We start from the raw sequence: 26586 nt of genomic DNA on the forward strand, positions 1-26586 counted from the left end.
TATAAGACGCTCCCATTACTAACCCCATAGTTATGTTGTAAAAATGACACAGCAAGAAAAAAGTCCTTTATTTGAACTCCACACCCTCTTTAACATAATTATTCACAAAAAAGTTAAACTCATCTTTGTTTCTATAATACATTGAAGCCACTGTAAAAGACCAAAAGTAAAAAAACGCCATATTCCTCACTTGTCCAACGAAAACCCATCAAAGCCCATGTCCCCTATAAGGGACAAAATATTGTAAACACCGTATTCCTCACCTGTTTGATGAGAATAGAGTTCCTATGCCCCACGCCGTAATACATCTCTGCTATATCTGGATATCTTGATGAACATTGGCATGATGCAATCGTTCACCCTGCTATCAAGGAACTGAGCATCATAGTGCAGACTCAGCGATGAGAGTTAACATTATAAAGGTTACTGCCTGTCACTGCCAGCTCTTCCTACACTCAGTGCACTGTGAGCTGACCAATTAACTGGGGTAACCTTCATGATGTCACCACTAGCACTATGAGAAATTTCTCACGGTGCTAGCAGTGATCTTATTGAGGTCACTGCAGTTCATCAGGCTGCTCACAATCAGCTTCCAGTGGGAACTGCAGGTTTAGTGACATGTGGTAACCTCAACGACGTCACCACAGGTCACTGAAGTTGCGCTCTAAGTAGCTCAGTGTCTCCTGGATTTCAGCTTGAAAGTCACGTCATTCCACTGAAGCAGATGATGCAGAAATGGATTACGGCATTGCTACAAATGGATTATCTTCTCTTCGGATAGGTGAGGAATATGGTGCATTATTATTTATTGTTATTTACAGGGGACATGGACTTTGATGGATTATAGGTGAAAAATTATAACTTTGTTTTATTTAATTTTAAAATAAATGTGTAAAGAGGTTGTGTTTTATTTCAAATAAAGGACTTTATTCTGGCTGTGTAGTTTTACAATATGACTATAGGTTTAGTAATGCGGGTGTATTATAGATGACTCTCAATTTCTAACTCCTGCTCTTGATGACAGCTAACAATAGAAAGCTGACATGAACCCCAACCCTATTGCTCCACTTGCCATTGCACCAGGATAAGTGGGAGGAGCAAGGCTAAGCTCTAGATTTGGCTCATCTTATGCATGCACTATTTCTGGGGCAGCTGAGGGCTGATGATGGTAGCCTGAGAAATGGGGCAACATCTCTGGCCCCTTCCCACATCTGTCTGTTTAGTCTTTGCTGGTAGGAATTTATTGGGGACCCTACATCATTTTTTTCTGGGGTACCCTGTAAACTAACCAGTAAAGTATAAGCAAACAGCTGTGAGCTGTTATTAATAGCCTGGGGACCTTTTGGGACATTGCCCCTTTTCCCAGATAAGTAACACCAGTCCCCAGCTGTGGGCTTTCCCTCTGCTGGTTATCAAAATTATAGCTGTCTTCAGCACCCAGAGTCTGGGAACAGCAAAATGTACTGCTTTTTTCAGGCGCTGGAACCGCAAAAAGATACACGGGTGTCATACGGATGTTACATACGTGCATAAGGATTGCACACAGACATAGACCACGGATCTCACCAGTATTGGCTTTTCCTGTACAGGAATCCACAGAACGTGTGAAGGAGGCTTAAAGAAGGTGTGTGCACGTGTCATAGAGACACCACATTGTATGTATAGTATGGTATCAGTATTATGTTTCTTAACCACTTGGATGATGGACAAAATAACTACTAATTGATGAGCTTATTTGGAGGAAATGTAGTTTCTTTCCTGTAAAAGTTTGTGAAGTGAATGTCTCAATACATAAAACAGGTGTTATTTGATTATACTGTAATATGTATGATCTCCTTACTGTTTTATGTAGTTTGCATAACTTGAACATTTCCACGTAGCACATATATGTTCTTTAACAGGATTACCTCTATTAATATGCCTAGCCAGGCAAGATCTTACTTGAAGAATAATTTTCTAGCAATATTTTGTGGAAAAGAACATCTGTCAGTTGTGTTGTTGCCCTTGCTTTATGTACTGTAAGTAAAAGATCCAAAAATGGATTCCCTCTATTACTGCGACCAATCACAAGCCGCGACGTCACCGCAAGCTATTAACGCGCTCATTTTTAAAAATGAGCACGTTAATAGCTTGCGGTGACGTCGCGGCTTGTGATTGGTCGCGTGGCGGTCACATGGGCGGCCCGCGACCAATCAGAAGCCGGGACGTGATTCTCAGGTCCTAAAAGCGCTGATTTTGAACAAAGAAGCCTGCCGGTTACCCGCGCTGAGTTCAGGGGCCGCCGGAGAGGTAAATATATAAATATTTTTTATTTTAATTCTTTATTTTACACATCCCTATGGATCCCAGGGCCTGAAGGAGAGTTTCCTCTCCTTCAGACCCTGGGAACCATGAGAATACCTTCCGATACTTGATGTCCCATTGACTTGTATTGGTATCGGATATCGGTATCGGCGATATCCGATATTTTTCGGGTATCGGCCGATACTATCCGATACCGATACTTTCAAGTATCGGATGGTATCGCTCAACACTACTTATGTCTTCATTGAATCTTAAAGGGACTCTGTCACCTGAATTTGGAGGAAACAATCTTCAGCCATGGAGGCGGGGTTTTTGGGTCTTTGATTCACCCTTTCCTTACCCGCTGGCTCCTTGCTGGCTGCATGCTGGCTGCAATATTGGATTGAAGTTCATTCTCTGTCCTCCATAGTACACGCCAACACAAGGCGTGTGTCTTTCCCCGCTGTACCAAAGTTGCTGGGAGCTGGACAGGATGGGGAAGGAGCTGGGGGGTGCAGTGGTGGATATATCGTCAGTGCACCTGTATTGGAGCCAGCAGGTGGAGGGGGCTACTTCAGCTGGATGTCCAAGAAGTGACGGCATGCACCATGACACCCGTGCTGGTTGTAAAGGCATGAGGCATGGGAGGGCGGGGGCAGGTGAATAGCATTGCTTGTTCTTAATGTTACAAAACAGGGCACTTTATAGCAGAATTGGGGCTATATATATATATATATATATATATATATATATATACGAGGGTGGGGAACATTATACCAGGATGGGGGGCATATCTACAAGGATGGAGTCATATATACCTGGAAGGGGCACATTATATCAGGATGGAGGGCATATAGATAAGGATGGAGCACATACAGTGGGGCAAAAAAGTATTTAGTCAGTCAGCAATAGTGCAAGTTCCACCACTTAAAAAGATGAGAGGCGTCTGTAATTTACATCATAGGTAGACCTCAACTATGGGAGACAAACTGAGAAAAAAAAATCCAGAAAATCACATTGTCTGTTTTTTTAACATTTTATTTGCATATTATGGTGGAAAATAAGTATTTGGTCAGAAACAAAATTTCATCTCAATACTTTGTAATATATCCTTTGTTGGCAATGACAGAGGTCAAACGTTTTCCGTAAGTCTTCACAAGGTTGCCACACACTGTTGTTGGTATGTTGGCCCATTCCTCCATGCAGATCTCCTCTAGAGCAGTGATGTTTTTGGCTTTTCGCTTGGCAACACGGACTTTCAACTCCCTCCAAAGGTTTTCTATAGGGTTGAGATCTGGAGACTGGCTAGGCCACTCCAGGACCTTGAAATGCTTCTTACGAAGCCACTCCTTTGTTGCCCTGGCGGTGTGCTTTGGATCATTGTCATGTTGAAAGACCCATCCACGTTTCATCTTCAATGCCCTTGCTGATGGAAGGAGGTTTGCACTCAAAATCTCACGATACATGGCCCCATTCATTCTTTCATGTACCCAGATCAGTCGTCCTGGCTCCTTTGCAGAGAAACAGCCCCAAAGCATGATGTTTCCACCACCATGCTTTACAGTAGGTATGGTGTTTGATGGATGCAACTCAGTATTCTTTTTCCTCCAAACACGACAAGTTGTGTTTCTACCAAACAGTTCCAGTTTGGTTTCATCAGACCATAGGACATTCTCCCAAAACTCCTCTGGATCATCCAAATGCTCTCTAGCAAACTTCAGACGGGCCCGGACATGTACTGGCTTAAGCAGTGGGACACGTCTGGCACTGCAGGATCTGAGTCCATGGTGGCGTAGTGTGTTACTTATGGTAGGCCTTGTTACATTGGTCCCAGCTCTCTGCAGTTCATTCACTAGGTCCCCCCGCGTGGTTCTGGGATTTTTGCTCACCGTTCTTATGATCATTTTGACCCACGGGGTGGGATTTTGCGTGGAGCCCCAGATCGAGGGAGATTATCAGTGGTCTTGTATGTCTTCCATTTTCTAATTATTGCTCCCACTGTTGATTTCTTCACTCCAAGCTGGTTGGCTATTGCAGATTCAGTCTTCCCAGCCTGGTGCAGGGCTACAATTTTGTTTCTGGTGTCCTTTGACAGCTCTTTGGTCTTCACCATAGTGGAGTTTGGAGTCAGACTGTTTGAGGGTGTGCACAGGTGTCTTTTTATACTGATAACAAGTTTAAACAGGTGCCATTACTACAGGTAATGAGTGGAGGATAGAGGAGACTCTTAAAGAAGAAGTTACAGGTCTGTGAGAACCAGAAATCTTGATTGTTTGTTTCTGACCAAATACTTATTTTCCACCATAATATGCAAATAAAATGTTAAAAAAACAGACAATGTGATTTTCTGGATTTTTTTTTCTCAGTTTGTCTCCCATAGTTGAGGTCTACCTATGATGTAAATTACAGACGCCTCTCATCTTTTTAAGTGGTGAAACTTGCACTATTGCTGACTGACTAAATACTTTTTTGCCCCACTGTATATACCTGTATCGGGCACATTATACCAGGATGGGGGCTATATATACCTAGATGGGGCACATCATACCAAGATTGGGAACATATGAACCAGGATAGGACACATTATACCAGGATGTGACACATTATACCAGGATGGGGCACATTATACAAGGGACATGTATATGAGGATGAGGGATATACAGCTCTGGAAAAAATTAAGACACAACCACATCAAAACCCTGTCATGGGCAGCCCAATCTCCAAACTTGAACCAAATTGAAAACCCCTGGAATGTAATCAAGAGGATGATGGATAGTCACAAGCCATCAAAGAAGAATAACTGCTTAAAGTTTTGCGCCAAAAGCAGCGTGAAAGACTGGTGGAAAGCATGCCAAGACGCATGAAAACTGTGATTAAAAATCATGGTTATTCCACAAAATATTGATTTCTGAACTCTTCCTGAGTTAAAACATTAGTATTGTTGTTTCTAAATTATTATGAACTTGTTTTCTTTGCATTATTGGGGTCTGAAAGCACTGGCTTTTTTTTACGTTTGACCATTTTTCTTTGTCAGAAAAAAATACAAAATTTATTGCTTGGAAATTCGGAGACATTTTATCAGAAGTTTATAGACTACAAGAACAATTTACATTTTACTCAGTGGTTTCTTAATTTTTGCCAGAGCTGTGTATTCCTGGATGGGGACATTTATGACAGGATGGTGACATACAGTATATATACCTGGATCGGGCACATTATACCAGGATGTGGTGAATATATACCAGATTGGGGCACAATATCCCAAGAAAGGGCCCAGAATAGAGCACATTATACCAGGATGAGACACATATATACGAGGATGGGGCACATTATCCCAAGATGGGCACATTATACCAGAATGGGGGATTTATTTATATATATATATATATATATATATATATACGAGGATGGAGGACATTTTTGTCAGGATGGGCAACATTATACAAAGATGGGTCATACAGTCATGGTCAAAAGTATTGACACCCCTGCAATTCTGTCAGATAATACTCATTTTCTTCCTGAAAATGATTGCAAACACAAATTATTTGGTAATATTATCTTCATTTAATTTGTCTTAAATGAAAAAACACAAAAAAGAATGAAGCAAAAAGCAAAACATTGATCATTTCACACAAAACTTGAAAAATGGGCGAGACAAAAGTATTCGCACCCTCAGCCTAATACTTGGTTGCACAACCTTTAGCCAAAATAACTGCGACCAACTGCTTCCGGTAACCATCAATTAGTTTCTTACAATGCTCTGCTGTAATTTTAGACAATTCTTCTTTGGCAAACTGCTCCAGGTCCCTGATATTTGAAAGGTGCCTTCTCCAAACTGCCATTTTTAGATCTCCCCACAGGTTTTCTATGGGATTCAGGTCTGGACTCATTGCTGGCCACCTTAGAAGTCTCCAGTGCTTTCTCTCAAACCATCTTCTAGTGCTTTTTGAAGTGTGTTTCGGGTCATTGTCCTGCTGGAAGACCCATGACCTCTGAGGGAGACCCAGCTTTCTCACACTGGGCCCTACATTATGCTGCAAAATTTGTTGATAGTCTTCAGACTTCATAATGCCATGCACACGGTCAAGCAGTCCAGTGCAAGAGGCAGCAAAGCAACCCCAAAACATCAGGGAACCTCCGCCATGTTTGACTGTAGGGACCGTGTTCTTTTCTTTGAATGCCTTTTTTTTCTCCTGTAAACTCTATGTTGATGCCTTTGCCCAAAAATCTCAACTTTTGACTCATCTGACCAGAGAACATTCTTCTTTAGGCTTTTTTAGGTAAGTTTTGGCAAACTCCAGCCTGGCTTTTTTATGTCCCGGGCTAAGAAGTGGGGTCTTCCTGGGTCTCCTACCATACAGTCCCTTTTCATTCAGACGCCTACGGATAGAACAGGTTGACACTGTTGTACCCTCGGATTGCAGGGCAGCTTGAACTTGTTTGGATGTTAGTGGAGGTTCTTTATCCAAGATCCGCACAAACTTGTGTTGAAATCTCTTGTCAATTTTTCTTTTCCATATATATCTAGGGAGGTTAGCCACAGTGCCATGGGCTTTAAACTTCTTGATGACACTGCGCACAGTAGACACAGGAACATTCAGGTCTTTGGAGATGGACTTGTAGCCTTGAGATTGCTAATGCTTCCTCACAATTTGGTTTCTCAAGTCCTCAGACAGTTCTTTGGTCTTCTTTCTTTTCTCCATGCTCAATGTGGTACACAGAAGGACACAGGACAGAGGTTGAGTCAACTTTAATCCATGTCAACTGGCTGCAAGTGTGATTTAGTTATTGCAAACACTTGTTAGGTGCCACAGGTAAGTTACAGGCACTGTTAATTATTAGTGTTGAGCATTCCGATACTGCAAGTATCGTGTATCGGCCAATATTTGCTGTATCGGAATTCCAATACCGAGTTCCGATATTTTTTGTGATATCGGAAATCGGAATCGGAAGTTCCCAGTCATCTTCGGCGTGTGCGGTGCTTATGGTTCCCAGGGTCTGGAGGAAAGGAAACTCTCCTTCAGGCCCTGGGATCCATATTCATGTAAAAAATAAAGAATAAAAATAAAAAACATGGATATACTCACCCCTCCGGCGAACCCTGGCTGTCACCGCTGCAAGCGTCCGCCTCTGTTCCTGAAGATCCTGTGAGTGAAGGACCTTCGATGACGTTGCGGTCACGTGAGCGGTCAGGTGACCGGAGGCAGACGCTCGCAGCGGTGACAGCCAGGGTTCTTCGGAGGGGTGAGTATATCCATATTTTTTATTTTTATTCTTTATTTTTTACATGAATTCCTCTCCTCCAGACCCTGGGAACCATCCAGGATACATTCTGATATTTGTGTCCCATTGACTTGCATTGGTATCGGGTATCGGTATCGGCGAGATCCGATATTTTGCCGGTATCGGCCGATACCATCCGATACCGATACTTTCAAATATCGGAAAGTATCGCTCAACACTATTAATTACACAAATTAGAGAAGCATCACATGATTTTTCGAACAGTGCCAATACTTTTGTCCACCCCCTTTTTTATGTTTGGTGTGGAATTATATCCAATATGCCTTTAGGACAATTCTTTTTGTGTTTTTTCATTTAAGACAAATTAAATGAAGATAATAATACCAAATAATTTGTGTTTGCAATCATTTTCAGGAAGAAAATGAGTATTATCTGACAGAATTGTAGGGGTGTCAATACTTTTGGCCATGACTGTATATATACCATGATGGGGGACATGTATATGAGGTTAGGGGACATGTATAACTGTATGGGGAACAGATATACTACAATGGATCCCATTATACCAGAATTGGGCACAATATACAAGGATGCAGAACATATATTCCATGATATGGCACATGTATTCCAGGGTGGAGGACATATATATTAGGATTGGGCACTTGTATACCTGGATGGGGCACATTAATCTTGATGGATCACATATATACCAGTATATACCATTATGTGGACATGTATAAAAGGATGGGATACATTTATGCAAGAATAAGCGATATAAATACTTGGATGGGTATATATATACCTGGAGGGGGCACATTATATCAGCATGGGGGGGATTATGCCAGGATTGAGGACATATATACCAGGTTGGAGCACATTATACCATGATGTTGGGCATATATACCAGGTTTGACCACATTATACCAGAAAGGGAACCCTGATGGCGGACATTATAACAGGAAGGAGATCAGATTGTGAGACATTATCCCAGTAAGGGTTCCACTATGGGGGACTTTATTATGTATCATTCACACTAGTTATATATGGGGTGGACTCTTGCTATGTGTCATCCTATTGTGTTATGTACAGTATTGCCCCATTATTACATAGTATCATTCCTTATTATATATAGCACCGTCCCATTCTTAGCGTATTCTCAATATTTTTGGCATTCACATTGCCTTCTCTTTTTTACATAGAGTCCTCTCTTGATAGATATAAAATAAATTGACTGCTGATAGAGCAGCATCTGACCAAAGCACCAGTCCTCTTAGCCTCCTCCATCAAAAATGATGCTCAATCATCATTCATGTAAGTTTATATGGCGTAAGAGAGGATGGTATGTAAAATAGAACATTACACTATAAAGCACAAAAATAACGCTAATCTGTTAAGCAAGGGGCATAATGACATGCCTAATATATATATGTATATATATACATCTCAGTCATGAGCAATGTACTTACATAGTTACACAGATAGATTCCCTTTTGGCACAGCTTCACAGAGTATACTGCTTCTCCACTCCAAGTGTCATGTGTATGCTGATAAAAAGAAAGATATACTCGTGTTATAAGGGACTAAATTAGCACATACACGTACTCTCTAGACATGCTGCAGCTGTTCAACTGAAATTGAGCTACAGGTGCGTTGGTATGCTGTGCTGTTCTCAAGCAAGATTGTCTGTGGCTATTGTGCAATAAGAAGGCAGAGAATTTCTGATGAAAATACTTGCAGGAAAGCGGTTATTGTATTACTATTCTAAGTATGAGTTTCAGCAAAATATATCAATATGTATCTGTCACAGGGGAGTCGGAACAGACTGATGATCTGCACAGCACTAGAGAAGATAATAAACTGCATGTCTTCAAGTATCTGTTGCTCAAAATCAAGGGGAATCTAAGTAATAATGGGATTATAAGGTTCTCGGTGGAGCAGAGCTTCTGTTTAGCATTGTGCTCAGATGATTGCAGTTCAAAATGTGGACAGCAAAAATCTCCTGTGATTGAACTGTATATTGTTTTCAATAAATGTTAGAAAGAGAATCTTTAAAAATTGATCTGGTTTTACTATTTCCTAATAATCTAACTCCTAAACAGAACACTATTTTTAACCTATGTTAACCTATGTCTAATACTACTCCAATCACAAGCTCTGCTGCGGAGAACACATGGAGATGGTAATAAGGTGGGTGACGTTTTATTGAAGACATTTTTTCTAATCTCACATCATGTTCTAAGGAAACAAAAATGACTGCTTCACATTATTTTTCTTCATCTGCAGAATTAATGGATAGAGATAGGAGAACCAGAACAATAAAGTTTGGGGTCCGTACCGAACACCTAGTGTCCGTGCACAGTCCCTAAACATAGACTTCTCTCTGAAGTCCATGTAACTGTTCAGGTTTGGCAGCCTGAACACTCACTGTTTTCCAGACTGTCATCTGTATGAGAGCACGAGAAACATAGGCTCTTATAGGAGGTAAGTCCTTTACCGCCAAACTGTCTTAGGCCGGTTTCACACGTCAGTGGCTCCGGTACGTGAGGTGACAGTTTCCTCACGTACCGGAGCCACTGACACACGTAGACACATTAAAATCAATGCATCTGTTCAGATGTCATTGATTTTTTGCGGACCGTGTCTCCGTGTGCCAAACAAAGAGACATGTCAGTGTTCGTGGGAGCGCACGTATTACACGGACCCAATAAAGTCAATGGGTCCGTGTAAAACACGTACCGCACATGGATGTTGTCTGTATGCAGTCCGTGTGCCGTGCAGGAGACAGCGCTACATTAAGCGCTGTCCCCCCACTGGTGCTGAATCCCCATTCATATCTTCCCTGCAGCAGCGTTTGCTGTAGAGAAGATATGAATAATTGTGTTTAAAATAAAGATCTATGTGCCCCCGCCCTCCCACCCCCTGTGCGCCCCCCCGCTGTTCTGAAAATACTCACCCGGCTCCCTCGCTGGCTGGCGCTGCTTCCTGTTCTGGCCGCATCTTCTACTGTATCAGCTGTCACGTGGTGCCGCCGATTACAGTCATGAATATGCGGCTCCATCTCCCATAGGGGTGGAGCCGCATATTCATTACTGTAAATGAGCGGCCCCATGTGACCACATACAGAAGAAGATGGGGCCAGAACAGGAAGCAGCGCCGGCGAGGGAGCGAGCCGGGTGAGTATTTTCAGAACAGCGGGGAGGGGGGCGCACAGGGGGTGGGAGGGCATTGGGCACATAGATCTTGATTTTAAACACAATTATTCATATCTTCCCTACAGCAAACGCTGCTGCAGGGAAGATATTAATGGGGCTTCAGCACCAGATGCTGGTACGTGTGGTACCCAGCACGGTGCGTGTGGTACCCAGTGGGCACACGGGCAGCACAAGTGTGCCGCACATGTGCCACACTGATGTGCCACAGAAACGCAGGGGCACACGGACACGGATAATTCCGGTACCAATTTTTTCCGGTACCAGAATTATCTGGACGTGTGAGACTGCCCTTACAAAGGAAAACATGTGAGTCAGCAGCTGCGACCGACGGTATAATAGTGCTACTTTCATCAACATACAGCCGGTCTTACTGACAGCAGTGAGAACAAGCATATGATGATAAGAGTATTCATCAGTCGGCTCCTGTGCAACAAAAAAATAAAATAAAAAAACAGCGTGGAGTCCCCTCTATTTTTGCTAACCAGGACAGGCAAAACTAACACCTGTGGGATGCAGCCCTCAGCTGTCTGAGATATCTTGGCTGGTTATCAAAAATAGAGGAGTCTGCACGCAGTTTTTTTTTTTAAAAAAACAGCGTGGGGTTCCCCCCATTTTTGACAACCAGCCAAGTTAAGGCCTTTTTCAGACGTCAGTGTCTCCGGTACGTGTAGTGACAGTTTTCTCACATACCAGAGACACTGACACACAGAGACCCATTCAAATGAATGGGTCTATGCACATGTCTCCGTGTTTTCACGGACCGTGTGTCCCTGTTGAAAACACGGAGACATGTCCGTTTTTCGCCGACAGCACATACCGCAATACGTGCCGCACACGTGCACACGGAGAACAATGTGCACTCTCCTCCGTGTGCACGTACTGCCCGCAGGAGAGACAGCGCTACAGTTAAGCGCTGTCCCCCCTGCGTGCGGTGCTGAATCCCGAATTCATCCGTTCTTTCCAGCAGCATTTGCTGGAAAGAAAGGATGAATCATCTTTTTTTTTTTCCCCCTTAAAAATAAAGATAATGCACCCCCTCCCGCCTCCCATCCCCTGTGCGCCCCCCGGCTGGCCAGGAAATACTCACCCAGCTCCGAGCTCCAGCAATGTCTCCTCTCAGCGGCTGCAGCCTGTGCTGTGTGAGTGGTCACGTGGTCCCGCTCATTACAGCGGGGGAATATGCGCATATTCTTCACTGTAATTAGCGGTCCCATGTGACCGCTCACACAGGAGAAGCTGCCAGCGCTGAGAGGAGAGAGGAGACATCGCGGGAGCTAGGTGAGTATTTCTATGCAAGGGGCCGGGCGGCGCATGGGGGATGGGAGGCGGGAGACACACGCAAACTTTATTTTTAACAAAAAAAAAGAAAAAATGATCTTTCATCTCTTCTCTCCTGCGGGGGAGAAGAGATGAATGCGGCTTCAGCACCGCACAGGGGGGACAGCGCTTAGTGTAGCGCTGTCTCTCCTGCATGGTCCGTGTTGTCCTCAGGCAGCACACAGGCGGCACACGGATGCCGCACGTGTGCCACACTGATGTGCTACGTGAGCACACGGACACACGGACACAGATAATTCCGGTACTGAATTCTCCAATATTGGAATTATCTGGACGTCTGAAAGAGGCCTAAAGCAGACAGCAGGTGGCTGTATTCTCAGTCTGGGAAAAATATTGCATTTCCTCCAATATGGAACCTATACTAACTACAGCTCACTGCACAAAAAACGAGCGTCATGGAAAAATATACATGTTATGAGGTTTAAAAAAATGTTCAAACTTTGGAAATATTTTATACCATTAACCCCTTTCCAACATTAGACATACTATCCCGTTAAGGTGGCCTAGACCCGTATGACTACCAATGGGATAGTGCGTCATATGTGATCATACGTGCTCACAGGGGAGCGCGACCGATCGTGGCCGGGTATCAGCTGATTATCACAGCGTACATCCAGCACTATATGCCAGGAGCGGTCACGGACCACTGCCAGCACATTAACCCCCGAAACACTGCAATCAAACATGATCGCAGTGTTCTGGTGGCATAGGTGTTAGGGCTAGCGGAATGCACCGAGTGATGAGAGATAGATGCGAGGTGCGTTTGCAGCCCGGGGTCCACCTTGCAGAGATAACTGCTGCTAAGTTATGGCGGATGGATACTGAGCTCAAACGTGGGTTAACCTCACCCATTGTGAAATATAAGCGACCTCTGTTGCTTCACAGAGTCGCGCTGTACACAGAAAACTATTAGGCTATGTGCACACGTATTCTGGTCTACTGCAGATTTTTCCACAGCAGATTTGATCATTCCGCAGTGTAAAACTGCTGCGAATTTATCGTGGATTTACCGTGGTTTTTCTGCGGTTTTTCTGTGGATTTCATTGCGGTTTTACAACTGCGGATTTCTATTGGAGCAGTTGTAAAATCGCTGTGGAATCCGCAGAAAGAAGTGACATGCTGTGGAATGTAAACAGCTGTGTTTCCGCGCGTTTCTTTCCGCAGCATGTGCACAGCGTTTTTTGTTTCCCATAGGTTTACATTGAACCGTTTATGCATGGGAAACTGCTGCGGATCCGCAGCTGCGGAAACGCTGTGGAGACGCTGTGGATCCGCAGCAAAATCCGCATCGTGTGCACATACCCTAAACCTAACTAGGGTTGTGCTGGCTCTGGAACTCTTCTGTGCTAACCACACACAGGAAGGAACCAGATACTAAGCCAAGGCTAATTGCCCCCCACTGACGCTAGCTGCCTGCCTGAGTGTACAGCCCCAGATCTAAACAGACTCTCCACATATGAGTGGTAGAGTATCTACTGGCAACAGCAAAACACAATTGATAGTAGCGCATGGCCATGCGGCCATGCAAACCTTTTATAGTTGTAGCTTCTTCAGGACCTTCCTAGTTGACCAATAGGCGCTGCAACAGGACCTGAGCATGTGACCCCCAACCTCCAATGAGAGGTCTTCCCTTGGGCATTCTCAGAAGGAGAAAAGCAGGACTTAGTCCCAGAAGCGTCTTCTCGCCACTGACCAGTACTGGCTACAATGGCTGAGCCTGTAAGGGCAGCAGTAACCAAGCGCACAGTATCTGCCTGAGCAAGACGGTGGGACCGACGTCTCCGCTGAGCAGGCTCCACTGTGGCTGGAGAAGAATGGTAGACCGTAGCGGAGGTGGTTTGAGATTCCCCCTGTGCAGCGGCGGGAACTCGAGACCTAACATTAACCCCCTCCTAGGGCCCCCTCCTTGGACCACGCTAAGCTCTAAGGCAGCAATGAGCTGCGGAGCTCGAATGTGCTCAGCAGGTTCCCAGGACCTGTCCTCTGGGCAATAACCCTTCCAATCCACCAAATAAAAAGTTTTGCCACATATCACCATACACCCCAAGATAGCATTCACCTTGTAATCATCTGTAGATGAACTAGATGTCCCGGCAGATAACTCTGAAAATCGGGACATGTGTACAGGCTTTAAGATGGACACATGAAAGGCATCAGTGATATCTAGGCATGGAAGAAGGGCCAGATGGCAGACCACAGGGTTAACATGTTCCAGGACTTTGAAGGGACCCAAGTAGCAAGGTGCAAACTTAGTGGACTCAACTGGCAGCCTCGTGTTACGGACGGAGAGCCACACTAAATTGCCAGGAGCAAAGGTCAGAGCAGGGCACCGATGTGCATCAGCTGAGGACCTCATTCTCTCCTTGGAGGCCTGGATGGCATCCTGAGTGCGGTCCCAAATGTGCCGTGCCTCCACAGCCCAGTCTACCACCCTGGAGTAGGCGGAAGACATGGGCATAGTAACAGGAACCCACGAATGCTGATCATAGTTAAGGAGGGATGGGGTCTGCCCAGTGGAGTCGGCTATGGTGTTGTTCAGTGCAAACTCCGCCCATGGTAGCAAGCATGCCCAGACATCCTGCCTGGCAGAAACAAAATGTCGCAGATATGTGACCAAGGTCTGGTTGGCCCTCTCTACCAACCCATTCGTCTTGGGATTGTATGCTGAAGAGAGATTCAACTCGATGCTGAGTAGACGAAAAAGCTCTCTCCAGAACCGAGACACAAACTGGGGACCCTGGTCACTGACAATTTTGTCGGGCATACCGTGTAGGCGGAAAATGTGTTTTATAAACAACGATGCCAAGGCCCGTGCAGAAGGTTGCTGTGGAAGCGGCACCAAGTAGACCATTTTAGAAAAATGGTCGGTGATTACCCAAATGATGGTGCAGCTATGGGACTTGGTAAGCCCACCACAAAGTCCATCCTGACCATCTTCCAGGGCCTGCCTGCCACCGGCGAGGGATAAAGTAATCCAGCTGGCCGTTGTCGAGGAGACTTATTCTTGATGCAGGAGACACACGCACACATACAATATAGTCTTTGAAGTCACGGGCCATATGCAGCCACAAGTATGTCCTCACCAGAAGCTCAGATGTCCTTTTGGTCCCAAAGTGTCCACCCACCCTGGATGAGAGAGCCCAAGAGAGAACCTCTGGTCGCAAATTTCAAGGGACAAAAGTCTTGTCCGGGGGCACAGACTCTAGCGAAACCGGAGCCACGGTCCTCAGGCTCTCAGAAGGGACAATAAGCCGAGGTTCCTCCTCCTCCGCTGATGACATTACGGAGCGAGAGAGAGCGTTGGCACGAATGTTCTTCTCCCCAGAGAGAAAATGGAGGGTGAAATGGAACCTGGAGAAGAACAGGGAAGCTCTGGCCTGGTAAGAATTTAGCCGCTGGGCAGTCGGTATATGGACCAAATTCTTGTGGTTGGTGTAAACTTGGTAGGGAAAGCGAGTCCCCTTCAGGAGGTGTCTCCACTCTGAGAAAGCCAACTTCATGGCTAGCAGCTCCCTGTCCCCAATGGAATTATTCCTCTCTGCCAGTGTGAAGATCTTAGATAAAAAGAAGCCAGGATGCTTCCGACCTTGAGCATCCTTTTGGAATAGGACTGCTCCAGCACCGACAGATGAGACATCCACCTCCATTATGAAAGGTTTATCTACATCGGGGCGATGTAGAATGGGAGCGCTAGCAAAGTGGGACTAAGTAGGGAGAACTGCCTTGTAGACCTCTTCTGACCACAATTTGGGATTTGCTCCCTTTTTGGTGAGGGCAACCAAGGGAGCTACCAAAGTTGAGAAATGAGGAATGAACTGGCGATAGTAATTAATGAACCCCAAAAAGTACTGCACCGCTTTGAGAGAATGGGGTTCCTGACAGTCCATCACAGCCTGTAGCTTGGCAGGATCTATAGCCAATCCCTGGGCGGATATTATATAACCAAGGAAAGGCAAGGACTCCTGTTCAAACACACACTTCTTCAACTTGGCGTAGAGGGAGTTTGCCGGTAGGTCGAAGACTTTGCAAATATCTCTCCTGTGGGAGTCTATATCTGGAAAGTAGATGAGAATATCATCCAGATAGACTAACACCGAGGTGGAGAGCATATCCCGAAAGATATCATTCACAAATTTTAGGGTTGAGCGACTTTTCTTTTTATAGGATCGGGTCGGGTTTCATGAAACCCGACTTTTTCAAAAGTCGGGTCGAGTGAAATCGGCCGATCCTATAGAAAAGTCGGGGTCGGGGTCGGCCAAAACACGAAACCCAATGCAGTTGGGTTTCTAATGGTTCCCAGGGTCTGAAGGAGAGGAAACTCTCCTTCAGGCCCTGGGATCGATATTTAAGTGTAAAATAAAGAATCAAAATAAAAAATATTGATATACTTACCCTCAGACGTGCCCTGGTTCTCATCGGCAGCCTTCCTTCCTAAGAATGAGCGCCTGAAGGACCTTCGATGATGTCGCGGCTTGTGATTGGTCGCGTGAGCGGTCACATGGGCGTCACGCGACCAATCACAAACCGCAACGTCATCTAAGGTCCTTCAGGTGCTGATTCTTAGGAAGGAAGGCTGCGGGTTAGAACCAGGGCGCGTCTGAGGGTAAGTATATCAATATTTTTTATTTTGATTCTGGGCAATAACCCTTCCAATTGGGTGAGTATATACCTATTAGGAATATACTCACCCTCGGACGCTTCCTTCCTAAGAATTAGCGCCTGAAGGACCTTAGATGATGTCGCGGCTTGTGATTGGTCGCGTGACTGCCCATGTGACCGCTCACGCGACCAAACACAAGCCACGACGTCATCGAAGGCCCTTCAGGCGCTAATTCTTAGGAAGGAAGGCTGCCGGTGAGAACCAGGGCGCGTCCGAGGGTGAGTATATCAATATTTTTTTTTTTTATTCTTTATTTTACACTTAAATATGAATTCTGATACCGATTCCCGATATCTTAAACATATCGTAACTCGGTATCGTAATTCCGATTCCAGATCAGAAGATCGCAGACCTCATGGCCGACCCCACACAGGGTCGGGTCGGGTTTCATGAAACCCGACTTTGCCAAAAGTCGGCGACTTCTGAACCTGGCCGACCCATTTTGCTCAGCCCTATTCACAATGTCTTGGAAAACGGCAGGTGCATTACAGAGGCGGAAGGGCATCAACAGGTATTCATAGTGCCTGTCCCTGGTGTTAAATGCCATCTTCCATTTGTCCCCCTCACGGAAGCGAATCAGGTTGTAAGCACCCTGCAGATCTAGCTTAGTAAATTCCTTTGCTCCATGGAGCCTATCAAAGAGCTCAGATATCAGGGGAAGAGGGTGCTTGTTCTTAACGGTAATGGCATTAAGACACCTGTAGTTTATGCATGGATGTAATTCTCCGCTCTTCTTCTGCACGAAGAAGAACTCCGCCCCTGCAGGTGACATTGACTTCCTAATGAATCCTCTTGCCAGATTCTCCTGCATGTATTGTGATATTGACTCTGTCTCTGGGAGAGACAGGGGATAGACATGTCCCCGAGGAGGCTCTGCCCCTGGCAAGAGGTTAATAGGATAGGACAGTCATAGGGGCGGTGAGGTGGAAGAGTCTCAGCAGCTTTCTTGGAGAAAAACTCAGCATAAGACCAGTAGTGTTTGGGTAGATGGTGAAGATCTGCGGGTATCTCCGTAGTGGCAACCTGAATGCACTCCCTCTGACATCTACCTTCACAAGATTTATTCCATCCCAGAATTCTCCCAGAGGACCACTCAATATGTGAGGAGTGGAAATGCAACCAAGGTATCCCTAGAAGAATCTCATCTATTCCCTCAGGAATGATGTGAAGGGAAATGATCTCCTGATGGGATGGAGACATGGATAGTGTAAAGGGAATAGTCTGATGTGTAATCTGTGTAGGCATTGCCGACCCATTCACCACTCTTACGGTCACTGGTTTGGCTAGCATAACCAGGGGTACTGCATGCCATTGGGAGAAGGAAGAGGACATGAAATTTCCCTCCGCCCCTGAATCCACACAAAGCTCAACCGTTAAAGTGGAAGGGCCAGAAGTAATTGTCTCCTTGAAGGACAATTTGGAGGAAAACGCCGTTGTGTCTAGTGAACCTCCGTCCTACAGTTAGACACAGTCGTTTCCCTGCCGCTGTGGACAATTCTTGGAATAATGTCCTGACTGCAGGCAGACACTACAGACCAACGGTGTTTGAGCAGCTCGAGACTTAGGACCTTCTCGAGAAACCTCCATGGCCTCATAGGGCTCGGATGCCTGGACAGGTGACTCCAGAGGTTTGGCAAAGGTAGGCGCCAACCTAAACCTCTTTCTACACTGGACTCGCTCCAACCCTCGCTTGTTAAAATGGAGGTCTATGCGAGAGGATAAAGCTATTAACTGCTCCAGTGTAGTGGGAATCTCCCTAGTGGCCAAGGCGTCATTTACATGGTCAACCAGTCCTCTCCAAAACACTGGAATCAAGACTTTATCCAGCCACTCCAGCTCAGATGCTATTGTCCGAAGTGGACAGCAAAAAGGCTGACCAAGAACAAACCCTGTGTCTATGCCAATAGTTGAAGCACCGAATCATGGGTGACGTGAGGTCCAATAAAGTTCTGTTTCAGAGTGTCCAGGAACCTTGGAGCACTCTGCACCACATGATTGTCACGCTCCTACAGCGGCATTGCCCACATTAACGCCCTGCCCGACAGAAGGGATATGATAAATGCCACTCTAGCCCATTCCGTGGGAAAACGTGCAGCCAGGAGCTCAAGATGTATAGTGCACTGGCTCACAAATCTCCGACACAGCTTACCGTCTCCAGCAAACTTGTCCGGTAATGGGAGACGAAATAATGTTGGAGCAGGAGTGGCAGTGGACAAACTGGCTGCAGCCACGCTAGCAGCCTAAACAGTGACTGAGGTAACATCCACAGACGAGGTTGTGCGCTCAAGAGCCGCCAATCTACCCTCCAGCTGCTGGATTTACCATTGTAATCACTGTTCGTCCGCCATTACTAGCCAGACCCTAGTGCTAGTGTAATGTTAGGACTAGCAGAATGCACCAAATAATGATAATAGAGAATATGAGGTGCGTTTGAAGTCTGGGGTCCACCGTGCAGAGGTGACATCTGCTGCTGAGTAATGGCGGATGGGCACTTGATCACACGTGGGTTTAGACCTCACCCAGTATAAATGGAAGCCAATATACTCTGCGCCCTGTTAGAAGTCACAGGGTGCAGTGTTATGACCTGGTGGTTAGGAGCACCCGGAACGACCTTATGGTTAAACTCACACAGGACAAGCTCTGGGAAGTGGGAGCTCTGCCGACCGCAACCCCTAATCCTATCACACAACTAGAAATAGCCGTGGAGCGTACCTAACACGACCTAGACGCCTCTTCACAGCCTAAGAGCTATCTAGCCCTAAAGATAGAAAATAAAGCCTACCTTGCCTCAGAGAAATTCCCCAAAGGAAAAGGCAGCCCCCCACATATATTGACTGTGAGACAAGATGAAAGTCACAAACACAGAATTGAAACAGGTTTTAGCAAAGGGAGGCCAGACTTACTAAACAGACTGAGGATAGGAAAGGTATCTTTGCGGTCAGCACAAAACCCTACAAAAAGACCACGCAGAGTGTGCAAAAAGACCTCCGCACCGACTCACGGTGCGGAGGTGCCACTCTGCATCCCAGAGCTTCCAGCTAGCAGGGCAAGATCATGATAGCCAGCTGGACAGGGAAACAACGAACAAACAAACAACCAGCAGGGACTTAGCTTCTGCTGGAGTAGACAGGTAACCAGAAAGATCCAAGGGCGAACTGAACCAGTACAAGAACATTGACAGCTGGCATGGAGTAACAATCTGAGTGGAGTTAAATAGAACAGCCAGCCAAAGAATAAACTACGTCACCTGTGGAAGGAACCTCAGAAGCAGCAGCTCCTCTCACAGCCACCAGAGGGAGTCCATGGACAGAACTCGCCGAAGTACCATTCATGACCACAGGAGGGAGTTCGATAACAGAATTCACAACAGTGCAGCTGAAAGACACTAGTGGGAGCCCTATGAATCACCACCACTAAACTGGTAATTGGACTCGCTCTGACCCTCGGTGGCTTTTGAGCCCGCGCCTGAGAATGCCTTGAGTCAGATGCTGAGTCCAAGCGGGAATTCCCACCCTACACTGACCTGTTGTCAGGAAAGTGTTCTGATAGCGCACAGCACTGCACTGGCGGGCACTGCGAAAAGACACTGTAACGTGTGCTGAGTGTGCAGTTTAGCACTGTCGGGCGCTAGGTAGCTTCCACCATTCACCAGAAGTCATCAACACAAGGAATGGGAATGATTAAGGAGCTTTCATCCATCGACAGATATTCATCTACAAACACACGTTAGTAAGCATACACTAGTGCATGGCTGAGCGGCCATGCAAACCTTTTATAGCAGTAGCAGACCGGTACCTTCCAGATGGTCCAATAGGAACCACAACAGGACCTGAACATGTGATCCCCGTCCTCCAATGGGAGGTTGTCCCATGGGCAAGCTCAGTATGAGAATAGCGGCACTTAGTCCCAGAAAGACCTGCTTGCTGCTGATCAGTACTGGCTACAAAGGCAGAGCCTGGAAAGGCAGCAGTAACCAGTCACACAACATCAGCATGAGTCAGACGCTGGGACCGATGTCTCCTCTGAGCAGGCTCCACTGCGGCTGGAGAAGAATGGGAGACCACAGCAGACATGGTTTGAAATTCCGCCAGTGCAGCGGCTGGAACTCGACACCTAAAGCAAAGTGCACACCACACATCTAAGTAAGTTCCTTTGGTGGTCTAGTTTCCAAAATGGGGTCGCTTGTGCGGGTTTTCCACTGTTTAGGCACATCAGGGGCTATCCAAACACGACATGGCGTCTAATATCAATACCAGCCATTTCTGCGTTGAAAAAGTCAAACAATGCTCCTTCCCTTCCAAGCTCTGCCATGCACCCAAACATTGGTTTACCCCCACATATTGGGTATCAGTGTACTCAGGACAAATTGTACAACAACTTTTGGGGTCGACTTTCTCCTGTTACCCTTGGGAAAATAAAAAATTGGGGGTGAAAATATCATTTTTGTGAAAACAAATATGATTTTTTATTTTTACGGCTCTACATTACATGGGGTATTAGTGTACTCAGAAAAATTGCACAGCAATGTTTGAGGTCCAATTTCTCCTTTTCCCTTGTGGCAAAAAGGTCATTTTTGTGAAAAAATATGATTTTTTATTTTTACGGCTCTACATTATAAACTTCTGTGAAGCACTTGGGAGTTCAAAGTGCTCAACACACATGTAGATAAGTTCCTTAGGGGGTCTACTTTCCAAAATGGTTTCACTTAAGGGGGGTTTCCACTGTTTAGGCACCTCAGGGGCTCTTCAAAAGTGACATGGCGTCCAATCACGATTCCAGCCAATTTTGCATTGAAAAGTCAAATGGCGCTCCTTCCCTTCCGAGCTCTGCCATGTGCCAAAACAGTGATTTACCCCCACATATGGGGTACCAGCATACTCAGGACAAATTGTATAACAAGTTTTGAGGTCCAATTTCTCCAATTACCCTTGGTAAAATAAAACAAATTGGATCTGAAATAATATTTTTATGAAAAAAAATTAAATTTTCATTTTTTTTAACATTCAAAAAATTCCTGTGAAGCACCTGAAGGGTTAATAAACTTCTTAAATGTGGATTTGAGCACCGTGAGGGGTGCAGTTTTTAGAATGGTGTCACTTTTTGTATTTTCTATCAAATAGACCCTCAAAGTGACTTCAAATGTGATGTGGTCCCTCAAAAAAATGGTATTGTAAAAATGAGAAAACGCTGGTCAATTTTAACTCTTATAACTCACTAGCAAAATAAATTTTTGTTCCAAAATTGTGCTGATCTAAAGTAGACATGTGGGAAATGTTTCTTATTAAGTATTTTGTGTAACATATCTCTGTGATTTAAGGGCATGAAAATTCAAATTTGGAAAATTGCGAAATTTTCAAAATTTTTGGCAAATTTCCATTTTTTTCACAAATAAATACAGGTAATATCAAAGAAATCTTCAAGTACAATATGTCACAAGAAAACAGTGTCAGAATCACGAGGATCCATTAAAAGCGTTCCAGAGTTATAACCTCATAAAGAGACAGTGGTCAGAATTGTATAAATTAACCTGCAAACCACTCTTGGGGGTAAAGGGGTTAAGGTAATAAAAACAGTGATTAGGCTGCATTTTTTTACATTTCCCGTCACTTGGATTTTTGGCCATTTTTCTGTAAATAATATTGTAGAGTGAATAGTGTCTTTCAAAAGTAAAATTTTTGCCACAAATAACAAAAAAATAATAATTATGACCCTTTGAGAAAGAGAGGAAAAATAAAACACACAAACAAATTGTCTATGTCAATAAGGTGCTTTGCAAAGGTTTTGTATTAGATGTTAGTAATAAACTAATTGATTATATTATTTGTTCTGGGACACTCGCTCTGCAATTTTTAAAAATCTTTTTATGGTTTATAATTAAATAAAAAGTAAAAAATAATTTTTACAAAATTTTTGTCAAAGCTTCATTGCTTTCCTTTCAGGACCTCATTCACTGAATTGTCCAATTACATCTTATATAAGTCTTCTACACTGTGCATATAAACTACAAATGTGTTTCGAAGTGGATGTTAAAACCTTTACCTTCCAAGCAAAGGCAGTTAAGAATAGGAATGCATGTTAAGTACATTGCTTATGAACTAACAGATGGTACTCAGCTGGAAGGATCATGTTAAGACAATGCTGTGAAAGCAGAGAAAAACTAATTTCAGGTGCAAAATAGTTTGCTTTTTATGACAGAATATCAGTAATTACGCTAAAAGATGAAGCAGAATTTATTAGTTTAGCTGTGAATATACAAAGATTTAATTCAATTGTAACATTTGAATTGCAAATTGGCAGATTTGCCAAAAATGTGCAGACATATCTTTATAAAACATGTCTAATGCATATATATGTCTAATGCATATATCTACTATATAATTGTCTAAGGGTCACTTCCGTCTTCCTGTCTGTCTGTCTGTCTTTCTGTCACAGATGGTCACGGCCTCTGTCTTTCATGGAATCCAAGTCGCTGATTGGTCTCGCCAGCTGTCTGTCTGCGATTAGTCCCTCCCTACTCCCCTGCAGTCAGGTGCCCGGTGCCCGCTCCATACTCCCCTGTTATGATTAGGCAATTCAGTACCACAGTGAACATAGAGGTCAGAGCACAAACAGTGATCTGACAATAATCCAAAAACATAGAACGAGCTCTGAGATGTGGGAACTCTGTTGACCGCAATCCCTGATCCTCTCCAACAACACTAGAGGCAGCCGTGGATTGCGCCTAACGCTACCTATGCAACTCGGCACAGCCTGAGAAACTAGCTAGCCTGAAGATAGAAAATAAGCCTACCTTGCCTCAGAGAAATACCCCAAAGGAAAAGGCAGCCCCCCACATATAATGACTGTGAGTTAAGATGAAAAGACAAACGTAGAGATGAAATAGATTTAGCAAAGTGAGGCCCGACTTTCTGAACAGAGCGAGGATAGGAAAGGTAACTTTGCGGTCAACACAAAACCCTAAAAACCACGCAAAGGGGGCAAAAAGACCCTCCGTACCGAACTAACGGCACGGAGGTACACCCTCTGCGTCCCAGAGCTTCCAGCAAACAAATAGATAAGCTGGACAGAAGAAAAGCAAACAAAATAGCAAAGGAAAACTTAGCTATGCAGAGCAGCAGGCCACAGGAACGATCCAGGAGGAAAACAAGTCCAATACTGCAACATTGATAGGAAGTCAGGATCAAAGCACTAGGTGGAGTTAAGTAGAGCAGCACCTAACGACCTCACCACATCACCTGAGGGAGGAAACTCAGAAGCCGCAGTACCACTTCCATCCACCAATGGAAGCTCACAGAGAGAATCAGCCGAAGTACCACTTGTGACCACAGGAGGGAGCTCTGCCACAGAATTCACAACAGTACCCCCACCCTTGAGGAGGGGTCACCGAACCCTCACCAGAGCCCCCAGGCCGACCAGGATGAGCAACATGAAAGGCACGAACAAGAGCGGGAGCATGGACATCAGAGGCAAAGACCCAGGAATTATCTTCCTGAGCATAACCCTTCCACTTAACCAGATACTGGAGTTTCCGTCTTGAAACACGAGAATCCAAAATCTTCTCCACAATATACTCCAACTCCCCCTCCACCAAAACCGGGGCAGGAGGGTCAACAGATGGAACCATAGGTGCCACGTATCTCCGCAACAATGACCTATGGAATACGTTATGTATGGAAAAAGAATCTGGAAGGGTCAGACGAAAAGACACAGGATTAAGAACCTCAGAAATCCTATACGGACCAATGAAACGAGGTTTAAACTTAGGAGAGGAAACCTTCATAGGAATATGACGAGAAGATAACCAAACCAGATCCCCAACACGAAGTCGGGGACCCACACAGCGTCTGCGATTAGCAAAACGTTGAGCCTTCTCCTGGGACAAGGTCAAATTGTACACTACCTGAGTCTAAATCTGCTGCAACCTGTCCCCCACAGTATCCACACCAGGACAGTCCGAAGACTCAACCTGTCCTGACGAGAAACGAGGATGGAACCCAGAGTTGCAGAAAAATGGCGAAACCAAAGTAGCCGAGCTGGCCCGATTATTAAGGGCGAACTCAGCCAAAGGCAAAAAGGACACCCAGTCATCCTGATCAGCAGAAACAAAACATCTCAGATATGTTTCCAAGGTCTGATTGGTTCGTTCGGTCTGGCCATTAGTCTGAGGATGGAAAGCCGAGGAAAAAGACAAGTCAATGCCCATCCTACCACAAAAAGCTCGCCAAAACCTCGAAACAAACTGGGAACCTCTGTCAGAAACGATATTCTCTGGAATGCCATGTAAACGAACCACATGCTGGAAGAACAATGGCACCAAATCAGAGGAGGAAGGCAATTTAGACAAGGGTACCAAATGGACCATCTTAGAAAAGCGATCACAGACCACCCAAATGACTGACATCTTTTGAGAAACGGGAAGATCTGAAAAAAAATCCATAGAGATATGTGTCCAAGGCCTCTTCGGGACTGGCAAGGGCAAAAGCAACCCACTGGCACGAGAACAGCAGGGCTTAGCCCGAGCACAAATCCCACAGGACTGCACAAAAGTACACACATCCCGCGACAGAGATGGCCACCAAAGGGATCTAGCCACTAACTCTCTGGTACCAAAGATTCCAGGATGACCAGCCAAGACCGAACAATGAACCTCAGAGCTAACTTTATTCGTCCACCTATCAGGGACAAACAGTTTCTCCGCTGGACAACGATCAGGTTTATTAGCCTGAAATTTTTGCAGCACTCGCCGCAAATCAGGGGAGATGGCAGACACAATTACTCCTTCCTTGAGGATACCCGCCGGCTCAGACAAACCCGGAGAGTCGGGCACAAAACTCCTAGACAGAGCATCCGCCTTCACATTTTTAGAGCCCGGAAGGTACGAAATCACAAAGTCAAAACGGGCAAAAAACAGCGACCAACGAGCCTGTCTAGGATTCAACCGCTTGGCAGACTCGAGATAAGTCAAGTTCTTATGATCAGTCAATACCACCACGCGATGCTTAGCTCCTTCAAGCCAATGACGCCACTCCTCGAATGCCCACTTCATGGCCAGCAACTCTCGGTTGCCCACATCATAATTTCACTCAGCAGGCGAAAACTTCCTGGAAAAGAAGGCGCACGGTTTCATCACTGAGCAATCAGAACCTCTCTGCGACAAAACAGCCCCTGCTCCAATCTCAGAAGCATCAACCTCGACCTGGAACGGAAGCGAAACATCTGGTTGACACAACACAGGGGCAGAAGAAAAACGACGCTTCAACTCTTGAAAAGCTTCCACAGCAGCAGAAGACCAATTGACCACATCAGCACCCTTCTTGGTCAAATCGGTCAATGGTTTAGCAATACTAGAAAAATTGCAGATGAAGCGACGATAAAAATTAGCAAAGCCCAGGAACTTTTGCAGACTTTTCAGAGATGTTGGCTGAGTCCAATCATGGATGGCTTGGACCTTAACAGGATCCATCTCGATAGTAGAAGGGGAAAAGATGAACCCCAAAAATGAAACCTTCTGCACACCAAAGAGACACTTTGATCACTTCACAAACAAAGAATTAGCACGCAGGACCTGAAAAACCGTTCTGACCTGCTTCACATGAGACTCCCAATCATCCGAGAAGATCGAAATGTCATCCAAGTACACAATCAGGAATTTATCCAGGTACTCTCGGAAGATGTCATGCATAAAGGACTGAAACACTGATGGAGCATTGGCAAGTCCGAATGGCATTACTAGATACTCAAAATGACCCTCGGGCGTATTAAATGCAGTTTTCCATTCATCGCCTCGCTTAATTCGCACAAGATAATACGCACCACGAAGATCTATCTTGGTGAACCAACTAGCCCCCT

At 45.1% G+C, this 26586-nt stretch overlaps 1 protein-coding gene across 1 annotated transcript in view; it reads right to left on the reverse strand.

The window, feature by feature from the left end:
• The window catches only part of CDH12 (cadherin 12), a 1535982-nt gene that overhangs the window by 585038 nt on the left and 924358 nt on the right, over positions 1-26586 (reverse strand). The window contains exon 4 of the mRNA XM_069730603.1: positions 8994-9071. The gene's annotated coding sequence lies outside the window, so the exon portion shown is untranslated. The remainder of the gene's footprint in view (positions 1-8993; positions 9072-26586) is intronic.

Source organism: Ranitomeya imitator, chromosome 6 (genome assembly GCF_032444005.1).
Source record: "Ranitomeya imitator isolate aRanImi1 chromosome 6, aRanImi1.pri, whole genome shotgun sequence".
NCBI lineage: Eukaryota > Metazoa > Chordata > Amphibia > Anura > Dendrobatidae > Ranitomeya > Ranitomeya imitator.